Genomic DNA, 12,210 nt, shown 5'->3' with positions numbered 1-12,210 from the left:
GCAAAACATTTAAACGCAACAACCAAAGTGTAAGGCACAACTGCCCAGTATTGTGTTATTAAAATAATGATGGATTAATCACTTTTCTTTTGAATGGCTCAGTTTTTAGAACAGACATGGAGAGGAGGTAAAGAACACTAACCAATTTTACAAAGATAGAAAAGCAACAACTGTCTCCCATAACTAAATTGCACATTAGAAAGGCCAAGTCTGGGATGCAAAGACCATGGCAATGTTGTTTCAGCTTCCTTTTAACCCTGGATTCCAGTTTTCCAAGGACTTTCTAAAATATGGAACATTATTTTTTAATAATAACAGATATACGACAATGGGAAGAAAGGCTAGGTAGTGGTCCCATGCCCGGAAAGGAACAGCCTATTCTAGAGAAAAAAAGATTAAAAACTCCAAGTCCTCACCAGTCAGCCCTTTTTCTGAGCCTGGGTTCTGGGCCCTGGGGCCTTTTTGAGCCTCTTCTTCTGCTCAGCCTGCTCCAAACTCTTTGGATTGTACTATCCCTTTTAGTAATGGCCCTTGAGCCACTCCTTTCTGCTCCGGCCAGCTTCTATTTCATTGATGTGTACCTTTTCTTCTAATAAACTGCTTTTTCACTACTTTACCTTGGTATCTCGTTTAATTCTTTGCTTGAGATGCCAAGAACCTGGACACTGCACCGAGAGCCCATTCTCCGATAACATTTGGATTCATTAGAGTTCTTATTTCATCCACAACATTTAGAATATAGATATTGGGCAAATAGTATTGACAGGGAGAAGCATTATGCATCAAGGGTAAGAGGCATATACAATCAAAGCTGAGAAAAACAATAGATATTCTCACGTTCCTACAGAAACTCCATCTTAGAGCCCACTCAGTGAAACTGTCAGAATAAACTTGTATTATAAAGTCACTGATATTAACTTGAGAATAAGCAGGGATTCACTGTGTAAATAACAAAATTACATAGTAATACTAACAACAAGGTAAGTTGACTTTCTTCCAGAAGTGCTTATATGGCATACAATACTCAGATTTTCAATGAGGAATTATGATCCTCTAGGCTGAAATACAGCTGGAGCTTGTGTTCACTATTGCTTCACTATATATTAATGCTCTGAATGCTATAGTTGGGGATAAGGAAGGGGCTGAATCTCCCCTTTTACTGTCTTTCCCATTAAATAACTTATTTCAGGTTTTTGGGATCAGGCTGTTCAAACTTCTGTCAAAAATCATTCTTCATAATTCTTACATCCTGTTTCATAAAATACGAAGCAGAATTTTGTTAACCAACACCTGTAATGGACTTCATTTCAAAATAATAAAATGTTCTCTACGTGCATGGTACTTATTTATTTTTTATTCATGCATATCAGCTATTGTAGGGCTGCACAAGTGCACTGACTTTCTGATTTAAAATGTTTGCCTGTCATAATCTCAAAACTTCTATATTCCATGTATGAAGAAATTCTTTTTGATGGGCGTGGGGGGGCAATGATGCTGAGATTAGCATTCTAATTTACTTTGTATTCAGTGAACTCAGAAAGCACTCTGGGAGTTGTAAAGGTTCATTTCTCCACAGGCTAAGAGACCGATTTCTAAGAGCACTCAAGTTAAATTTATGCTCCAAAACTACAATATGACAGTTAGGATCCATTTTTGATGAGATTTGTGACAGAAATCACGAAATTGATATAATGCAGGTTGGCATCTTTGGAACTCTCAAAAAGCTAAAAGTTCTGTCATAGTGAAATAATAAATGATAATTTAATTGTTTATTAAAGGACTTCCACTTCTGATTAAAATGCATTAACAAAGACTGGATTTACCCTCCTGTCTGGATCACGTTAAAAAAAAAGAGACAAAACAACAGTTTTCATATAATGGACATCAGGCAGATCAAATCAGTGGTCTCCAGAAGGGAAACAAAGTGAGCCCATTGATCTCTCCAGTTTAATGCCTGGAGAAAGTTTTCCAACTGCACAAAAAAGAAGGGAAACCCAGAAGGAGAATGGTGGTCTCTGTTAATTGAGAATACAGAGTTGGAAGTCTTAGATAACCAAAGCAACTGGAGTTTGTGAGGCAGAGTACCAGTGTGGCGACAGAGTCCCCAAGAGCAGTTTCCAGGCTCTCGGCCTCACGTGGAAAGGTGCTGACTCGGGTAGTAGATGGCCATCAGCTGTGGCTGATTGACCATCAGCTGTAATCAGTTAGCCAATTAGCCAGTGATATAACTGCTGCGGCTGCGTTGGTTAGTCAGTCGGTTGGTTGGCAGGCAGAGAAGCAAACGGCAGGTTGCATGTCGTGTGGCTCCAGCCTCCAGTGAGACTATAGTGGTATGACCCCCTATCTATGGGTCAGTGAGTGTTCCTTTTTCGTTAGCCACATCCTGCATTCTTATGTGGGGAGCGGGACTAGAGGCCCCTCAGGCCACCCCTCATGACAACCAGAGAGGAGAGAAATGCACAGGAGAGTTCTGGAGATCTATAAAGGGTCTCTCTTGAGTCTTCATCTGAGTATTTATCAGTGTATACGTCTGAGGAAATTTCCCAAAGCTGGTGAAAGAACCACCCACTATTAGCAAGGAAAATAAAACAGAACAGAACAAAACAAAACTTTGCTGTTCACCCAGGGCCAGTAATAAGTGGGTTTCCAAAACACATATTAAAAAAACAACAGCAACAAAAACACACACACAATTTATGGGAATTTAGGTAGAATTCTCAGAAGGTATTGCCTTAATAGTAGGGCAAATTAGCCCTATGCTATGAAATGGTAGCAGTGCTTTAGTACCACGTAATAGCTTACAAACAAGCCTAGAAAGGATCACAATTTTTCCAAGTAAAATAACTGCATTCTAGAACACAACTTAAGAATCTTTTAAGAAACACAAATATCTCCAGCATCACATAAGTTAAAAAATACAACGTCTAAGAGGTACACATGCAAAAAAGTAGATAATATGTATTATGTGATATTGAATGCATCTACATCTGCAAAAAAGTAGAAAAATACAATCCATAATGAGGAGAAAAATTAATAAGTGGAAATAGACCCAAATGACACAGATGAAAGATTCTGTAGAGAAGAACATTAAAATAGATATTATAACTATATTCCTTATGTTCAAGAAAGTAGAAGAAAATTAAGTCATGTTAAGTAGAAAGTGGAATATATAGAAAAGACCCAAACCAAACTTGTAGAGATAAAAACTACCATGTGCAATATGAAAAACACATTGGATGGGATTAAGATCAGATTAGCCACTGCAGTGGGGGAAAAGTGGCTTTAAAGATATAGTACTAGAAACAATCAAAAATGAAACACATAAAGGAAAAAAGACTGAAAAAGAAAAAGAAAAAAACATCAGTGAGCTGTAGTACAACTGAAAGCATTAAAACATATGTGTAAATGGAGTCCACAATTGAGAGAAGTAACAGTGGAACAAATAAAAACTACTTGAAAAAATAATGGCCAAAAATCTCCCAAGTTTGATGAAACCTATGAACCCACTGATCCAAAAATGTCAAACAACCTCATGCAGAAGAAATATAAAGAATACTACACTGAAACATCATAATAAAATTGTGTAAAATGAATGGCAAAGAAAAAAAAATCTTCAAAGCAACCAGAGGCAAAAATATTATATATGGAGGTACAAGGATAAGAAAGATTACAGTAGTCTTTTTGGAAACAAGGTAATATAGGAAATAGTAAAGTACAATAATATAATTAAAAATGTTGAAAGAAAAAATTTGTTGACTCAGAATTCCATCTTCAATGCAAATGTATTTTTAAAAACAAAGGCAAAATAAAAACTTTTTCAAATGTACAAAAATTAAAAAAATAATCACCAGCATAACCTCATTACAAGAAAGACCTTTAAGAATAAAGAAAAATTATACTACTTCAAAATCTGGATTAGCACAAAGGAATGAAGAGCACCAAAAATAGTAACTACATAGTTAGATATAAAATACATCTTTAAAAAATGTTTTAACCTTTAAAGGATATTTGATTGTTTAAAGAAAAATAATAATAATGTATTGCAAATGTATATATTTCTGTAAGGTCATTAGTGATATGTCAAAGATACATACTATAAGTTATAAAGCAATCACTAAAGAAGCAAGACAATTATAGCTAATGAGACCACAGAAGATGCAAAATAAATGATTAAAATTAATCAATCCCCCAAAAATGTAGAAAGAGAAGATAAAAAGGGCACAAAGAACATCTGGGACAATAAATGCAACAAATAAAATACAAAGAGCAGCGTGGTAGACATAAACCCAATCATATCAATATTCATATTAAATGTAAATGGCCTAAATATCAATTAAAAGTCAAAAACTGTCAGATTGGATGAGAGTGCTAGACCCACTTATATACTACCAATAAGAAATCCACTTTAAATATAAAGGCACAAACAGTTTGAAAGTAAAATAATGGGAAAATATATATCATGCTAACATACAAACAAAAAATAGTCTGGGAGTTGTTTTTAATATTAGACACAATGTAGATTATATTATAGAGCAAAGAATATTACCACTGATAAAGAATAACAGTTTATAAATGATAAAGTACTTAATTCATCTAGAGAACATAAAAATCCTAATTATACATCTTATAAGAGAGCTTCAAATTACACAGGGGTTGGGGCTGGTCGGCAAAACTGGTAGAACTGAAAAGGAAAAAATTCATCTACAAGTATAATTGCTTAATAAAGCAAGATGCTCAGACATCTGTTTTTCTCTCTTTTTGCTTTAAGTCAGCCCTAAACCTATCTCACAGGGTAACCATTCTCAGATCTCCATGATTAAACTCGGAGAGTCATACCTAAAGCTATACGTAAGTTGTGTTTGATCAGAAATTTTGGGACTGTATCCTGTCTCACTACTGTGTTTCCCTGAAAATAAGACCTAGCCAGACAATCAGCTCTAATACGTCTTTTGGAGCAAAAATTATCATAAGACCCAGTATTATATTGTATTGTATTATATTACATTATATTATATTATATTATATTATATTATATTATATTATATTATATAGACCTGGTGTTATATTATAGTAAAATAAGACTGGGTCTCATATTAATTTTTGCTTCAAAAGACACATTAGAGCTGATTGTCTGTCTAGGTCTTATTTACAGGTAAACACAGTAAGTTATATTATTCTGTTGTTGAATTGAAGGGATTTAATTTTCCTGAACTCCTACAGAAAGTGGAATTTCCCTGCAATAGTGTGTTCTACTGGCAAATCCTGATCAGGCTCACATTTGATCCCAGTTTCTTCTCTCCACATCAAAGAGCCAGGTCAGGTCATTGTTGTTTATGACAATATTTATCTGAGTGTATTAATGTAACATTTAACATTTTCATTAAAAAATTAGCTTTGATTTTTCTTGTTTATTTAAGTTCTCTTGTTGTCTTCCCTCGTTTGTAAAATTGAGATGATGCCTGACACTAACTAAATGGAGACGATGAAGGAATAGATTGGTATTTGTAAAGTATTTGGAAGAAATGCATGAGAAGCTGTCTGTAAACCTTAAATGACATGGACAATTAAGGAGAGAACTAGATTACTCTGACCGAAACAAAACATTTTATACAAAAATTCAGAACATGGAGGAATAGTTTTTGATGCAATTCTTGAATTTAATATTAGTAGAATGAATAACCCACATAATCCTTTATCTTATTAATTTGATTTTACAAATGACAACTTAAATTAGAAAATACAAGATGAAATATAGAAGAGTTACAAAAACTGAAGAGGATATATATATATATATATATATATATATATATATATTATATCCCCTTTTTATTCTTCTGTTTTTATAACCCTTCTATATTTCATCTTGTATTTTCTAATATATATATATATATATATATATATATATATATATATATATATATATATATGCTACTATATACTATATATATATATTACTCCAACGAGGTCTTTTCTCCTTCAGTTCAATAATAATATTCATCTTTTGTAAAAGATACTTCCAAATAGCTTCAGGAAATTCACCAGATGTAAGATAATAAGATAATGCATCTGCTTTGGACTTCAGGAAGTAGAAAATGAGAAAAGAGTTACAAATAAAAAGGTATGTATTATTAATGAATCACCCCGAGGCTATCTTAAAAGAGAGCTAGAAAATACCTCTAGGTTTCAAAGACACTAAACTCAAAAAAAAAAAAAATCATAAAAGACAAAAAACCATTCTTCCTGACATACACTGAGCAATGATATCATAGCATGACCTTTTCTCTTCCCTCTCACCCCTCCCTGGGCAACCAGTGTTCACGTTGCATCTGACTTTCCCACTCAGGATTTTCTCAGCATTCTATCATAGTTAAAACCAGTTCACTTTTTTTGCCTTTCCTACTAAATTAAATATCATTGTGTTGTTTATATTTTTGATTCAAATGAATTAATCTCAGGAAATGAACACGTTTTATACAATTTCATGCATCTGATGAGTTACCTGAGTTTAAAAACCCAGAACCCTCCACTGCTTTTAAAACTGTATTTTATATAGTCCACTTTTAGGTAAAGAAGACAAACCAGAACACTATAAATTTCAAGATTTATAAAAACACAATTCAAAGCCTATGGAACTACACTATATATATATATAGTGTATACACTATATATATATATATATTTGCTAAACTGCTGATGCACAGATGATAATAAGAACAATACCTTATTTACATGTGCATAATGTTTTTACAAAATACAAATGGCTTTGCTTTTATTATCTCTGTTAAATCTCATAAAAAGCTTGTAAGGTAGCATACTATCCTGCTTTACGGATGAAGAAACTGAGGCTCATAGAGTCCCACAGCATGGGAATGAAAAGGCTACTGTGCAACACATGACCACTAATTTATTGTTAGATACAGAATTCAAATCCTCATTTGATACCATTGGATTATGAAGAAATTTAATCACAAATGGAACTTTTAAAAATCTTTTAAAATTGTTTTTTCCTAAACAGTCCAAATTAAAATATTTCCAATTAAGTCATAAAAAAGGATTTTGAATCCTTTAAACATAGGTAATACATTTACCTAAAAATACTGTATATTTTTAATTTAAGGGAAAACTTTAATATTTTTGTAATGATAATGCAAATTTTGATATTTATATGTCTTACAAAGAGCAACTTCTCTTCCTCTATTACTTCTTTCAATATCTGTTAACTCTCCGACACCATAAAATACAGAATAAAAGATACTCTTTCCCCCCATTTTCACTGAAATACTATAAGGCCAGAGTTTAAATAACTTTCCCAAGATTAAACATTATAGTAGAGAAAAAAAATATGGATCTGAACCCAGATTTGAAATCCTATCCAACTCTATCTTTATTTACTTTTCAGTATGCTTAGACTATATTTTTAAGATAGAAGTCTAGTGAAACCGTGTCCTCTACTAAACATCACTGAAAGGATGATAGGAATGAAAGCAAACAAATAATCAAATATTCTTAAAAATAACTAAGAATATCTTTCCATCTGGGAGTTAAAACACTTTCAAAGAAGTGATAATCATTAACTCCAAAAGTTTTAATTTTACATTCTTTCAGAGGGTAACACCAAATTCTAAGAACATTAGTTCACTGTACATTTCTGCTAATCCACATCAGTGCTGGTGAAATATTTTAATGAATTCTCCTTACGATATGTGATAATTTTACATGGGCTGATTAGACTTGGAAGAACCTAAATTCTTGTAGAATATTTGCCATGTTAGTTTAATCTCAGTTGGAAAAGCAATGGCTATATTTGGACATTTACACATAATAACTTTTGTTCTCTAACCCTCTTGAGTTTGTAAAGGTACATGATGTTATTTTTTATCATTTTCATTGCATAAGGACTAGAATATTAAAAAAAAATGTTTAGTTAAATGGATAACACAAATTTAAATTTTTAAATGACTAAACTCTGGTCAGAAGACTAAAGTTTAGCCAGAAGTCTGTTCCAAAATGTTGTTTTTTCAATTAAACTATATAATCCACAGTCATGTGTCTTTCCACTAATTTATTTTGTTAACACAAATAAATGTGCAGTAGTACCAGGCATAATTTAGGTGGCAAATACTCTGCCTAGGAAACTGATCTTACTTTTATCAAGAATTTTCACCATAGAAGCCGTGCAAAAATATTTAACAAGGGACTGCAAAAAATATTTAACTGTGTATTTTCAGTTCTGCCATAATGGTGTGCGCTCCCTTTAGCTCACTCATCCCATTGATGACAACCATAAACTGTAAATATAGAAAACAAACAAACAAACCCCAAAAACAAAAACCACACACACACAAAAACTCTAAAACACCTGATATCTGCACACTTACATGATATCTGAGGGTTATACAAAATAGGCAAATTGCTAAATTAAGTAAGAACTTGGAGAAGGCAGAAAAAAGAAAACAGGCAAAGTAAAAAACAGAAGGGACAAACAGAAAACAAAAATAAAACAGTGACCTAAAGTCAACTATTTACATAATTACATTACATTTTAATGGTCTAGGAACTCCAATTAAAAGGCAGAAATTTTCAGAGTGCATAAAACAGCAAGATCCAACTACATTGTACCACTTGAATGAGACAGAGAAACTGCAAATATAAAGACATTGGTTGAAAGAAGGAATGGAAAAAGACACACCATGTAAATTTTAAGTATAAGAACTCTAGAGTGGCTTCTAGAACAGATAAAATTGTCTTTAAGACCAAAAATATGACCAGAGATAAATAGAGATATTTGTAATAATAAATGGGTGATTTACCAAGAAGACATAATTATAAATGTACACTGGCTTAATAACAAACTCCCAAAAATGTACACTGGCTTAATAACAAACTCCCAAAAATAAATGAAGCAAAAATATTGATAGAATTAAAGGGAGACATAGATGATTCCATGTTTTTTAAAAAGTTTTGATTTTGACACCCAATCTTAGCAATTCAGACTATTGCCCAAAAATATTAGAGGAGACATAGGTGATCTGAAAAACACTATCAAAGACCTTGATCTAAGTGACATTTACACAACTCAATATCTAATGCAGAATACACATTATTTTAAAGTTCACATAGTATATTCAACAAAATTAACAAAATGATGATCCATAAAACAAGTCTCTGTAAGTTTAAACATACTGAAATCAAATAGCATATTTTTAATGATGACAAAACAAAATTAAAAATCAATAATTAGAAGAAATTTAGGAAAACCCAAAATTAAAAAAAAAAAAGAAAAACTAAGCAAGACACTTAATAAGTCATGGGCAAAAAGAAATCAAGGAAATTTAGAAAATATTTTGAACTACATGGTAATTAGTATAACAATACATCTAAATTTATGAGAAACAAGAAATGTAGTACTTAGAGGAGCACCAATAGTTTAAATACCTACATTATGAGGTTTGACCTTAAGAAATCAGGAATAGAAGAGCAAAGTATGATTAAAATAAGTACAAGAAAGGAAATAGTCAAGATAAGAGCAGATATGAAAGAAACAAAACAGAGACAGATAATAGAGACTATTAGTAATGTTAAAGGCTATTTCTTTGACAAAATCAACAAATTGGTAAACACCTATCTAGACTCCTCACAAAAAAAGAGAAAACATAAATCAGCAATATCAGAAATGAAAATGCAGCTATCACTACAAATAATAAGAGAATATTATGAATGAAAATTCTATGTCAATAAATATGACAAAATCAAGTAGACAAATGTCATAAAAAATTGAACTTGCCAAAACCAATTCATGAAAAAATACAAAATATAAAATATCTATAGATGTGAAAGATATTGAATTCATTATCAAAAGCCTTCCTAAAAAAGGAAATCTCAGATCCAGACGGTTTCATTAGTGAATTCTATCAAATATTCTAGTAATAAAATAATATCAATTTTACACAAAGTTTTTCAGTAACAGAAGAAGGGCAAATTGTTCAACTAATTTTATGAGACCAGTATAACTTTAAAAGAAAATCTGGCAAAAGTCACTACTATGAGAGAAAATTATAGATAAATATACCTCATGAATATTGGCACAAAAATCCATACTAAATATTAACAAATCAAATTTAACAATATAAGAAAATGGTTATACATCATGACCATATAGGATTTGTGTGAGAAATTCAAGATAGGATATCCTTCAAAAATCACTCAGTATAATTCACCATATTACAAAAAGGAGGAAAACCATATGATTATTTCAAGAGACAGAAATTTCACAAAAATTCAACAAATACTCATGATAAAAATTCCCAGAGAGCTAGGAGAATTACAAAACTTCCTTGATCTAACAGACATTTATGAAGAACCTAGAGCTAACATCCTATTTCATGCCTCCACTAAGATCAGGAACGAGGTAAAGATGCCTTTTCCACCATTTCTGTTCAACATCTTATTAGAGATCTTAACCAAGAGAAGGCAAGAGAAAGAAAACTAAAAGGCAGGAGATCAGAAATCGAGGGTAAAACTGTTCCTATTTACATATGATATGCTTGTTTAAATGGAAACTCAGAGCATCTACAAAACTGCTACAGCACAAATCGGTGAATTTAACAGATCTTAGGATACGAGGTTAATGATTAAAAAGCATTTAAACTTTGCAAAAAAACCACCAACTGTTTTATTTATCCCATTGAACATTAAAGTATGGAAATCAGTTTCATAAGTACCTTTTTGAAAAAATATTTAAAATATAATTTTAACCTTTAGATCTAAACACAACGTTGTCTAGACATTCTATATACACACACATCTATAATATATACATACATATATGATATATGATAGATATACACCAAATATATATATATTTGGTATATAAAGAATATATATATAAAGAAATGTCTAACATTTTGGCTAAATACCAGTTTATTTGCATAACTATAAAAATACTTGAACAATGACACAACACTAATTATTTTATTTCACATTTTATATTAAGACTATGTTAAAATAGTATCATCTGGTAAAACTTTCATACAAACCAGGGGTTCAAAAAAATGTATACACATCTCTTGTATTCATCTTTTGTTATCAATATATATTATTATAGTATAAAATAATCTATACTATTTTAATGCAGTTGTTTTCCTTTCTTAAAATATGTATACATACTTTTGGCACCCTCTGTATGTATGTGTCCGTATGTGGGTGTTTGTGTGTAATTATTCTTTCCGGATAAATTTTAAAATGTAAACTCATGATTATCTATCAATGAGATAGGTTCATATTCCACTTGACCTTTAACAGTTTTCCTAACACTAAGAGAAAATTCTAGATTTCTTGTGAAGCATTTGGAGAAATTTGCTAGTGTTAATCTCCCAAATGCCTGAACTTTGCTAGACTTGGAGACACCTGGAGAGTTTCCTTGTAATAAAGAGCATCATTATCAAAGGGACATTGTGAAACACTGCAGTTTCCCTTCATGAGTTCATTCTGAGTTTGCACCACGTTTGCATTGCGAGGGAGCCGGTGCATGGCCACTGGAATCTCTCCCTCTGCTGTGTGGCATCACGATGAACTGTCACAGACGATGTATGCTGAATAATGAATAAATGAGAGTCCCCTGACATAGGTTTGACAGCCATAAAATATGAGTTCTGTGATTGCCTTAACATTCCAACTCAGGGACTGACTGAAAGAATATTATTTCTAAATGCCAAGCTAACTAAAATTGTGAAGACTTTCAGTAGGTGCTTCTCTTATTAGTGTTTGAAGCAATTATAGAGAGAATGGGTCAGTGCAATTTTCCTCCTGCACTTAAAAAAACCCTTTCTTGCTACTGCAAGAAAAGCTATTCAAATTCAAATCAGGCTTCTTATCACAAATGTTCTGTTTGTGAGAGACATTACAAAATAAGTAGCACCTCGCTCCTCTCTCCCCCGCCCCACCCCCAATCAGGCAGCATTTGAGGAGGTCAGAGTAGTTCAAGGCAAATAAAACCGTGTTAAATCAACAGGTACAATCCACTTGCTTTTTGCTTTATGAGAATTTCATTCTTGGCACCCTGCATATAACATATATTTCCTTTATTTCCCACTGTTAATCATATAGTCTCTTATTGCACTATGGAAAATCAGATATAAAATGAATATAAACACTTTTAAACATGTTAGGCCTCTCTGAAAAAACAGATTCTCAATGGATTCCAAATATCAC

At 32.1% G+C, this 12,210-nt stretch overlaps 1 protein-coding gene across 1 annotated transcript in view; it reads right to left on the bottom strand.

Moving 5' to 3' along the window:
- Positions 1 to 12,210, bottom strand: part of DCC (DCC netrin 1 receptor) — a 1,038,356-nt gene that overhangs the window by 145,953 nt on the left and 880,193 nt on the right. The gene's annotated exons all lie outside the window — the stretch shown is intronic.

Source organism: Rhinolophus ferrumequinum, chromosome 19 (assembly GCF_004115265.2).
Source record: "Rhinolophus ferrumequinum isolate MPI-CBG mRhiFer1 chromosome 19, mRhiFer1_v1.p, whole genome shotgun sequence".
In the NCBI taxonomy this organism is placed as follows: Eukaryota; Metazoa; Chordata; class Mammalia; order Chiroptera; family Rhinolophidae; genus Rhinolophus; species Rhinolophus ferrumequinum.
Note: the sequence above shows the minus strand (reverse complement) of the source record. Positions and strands in the feature narration are given on the sequence as shown.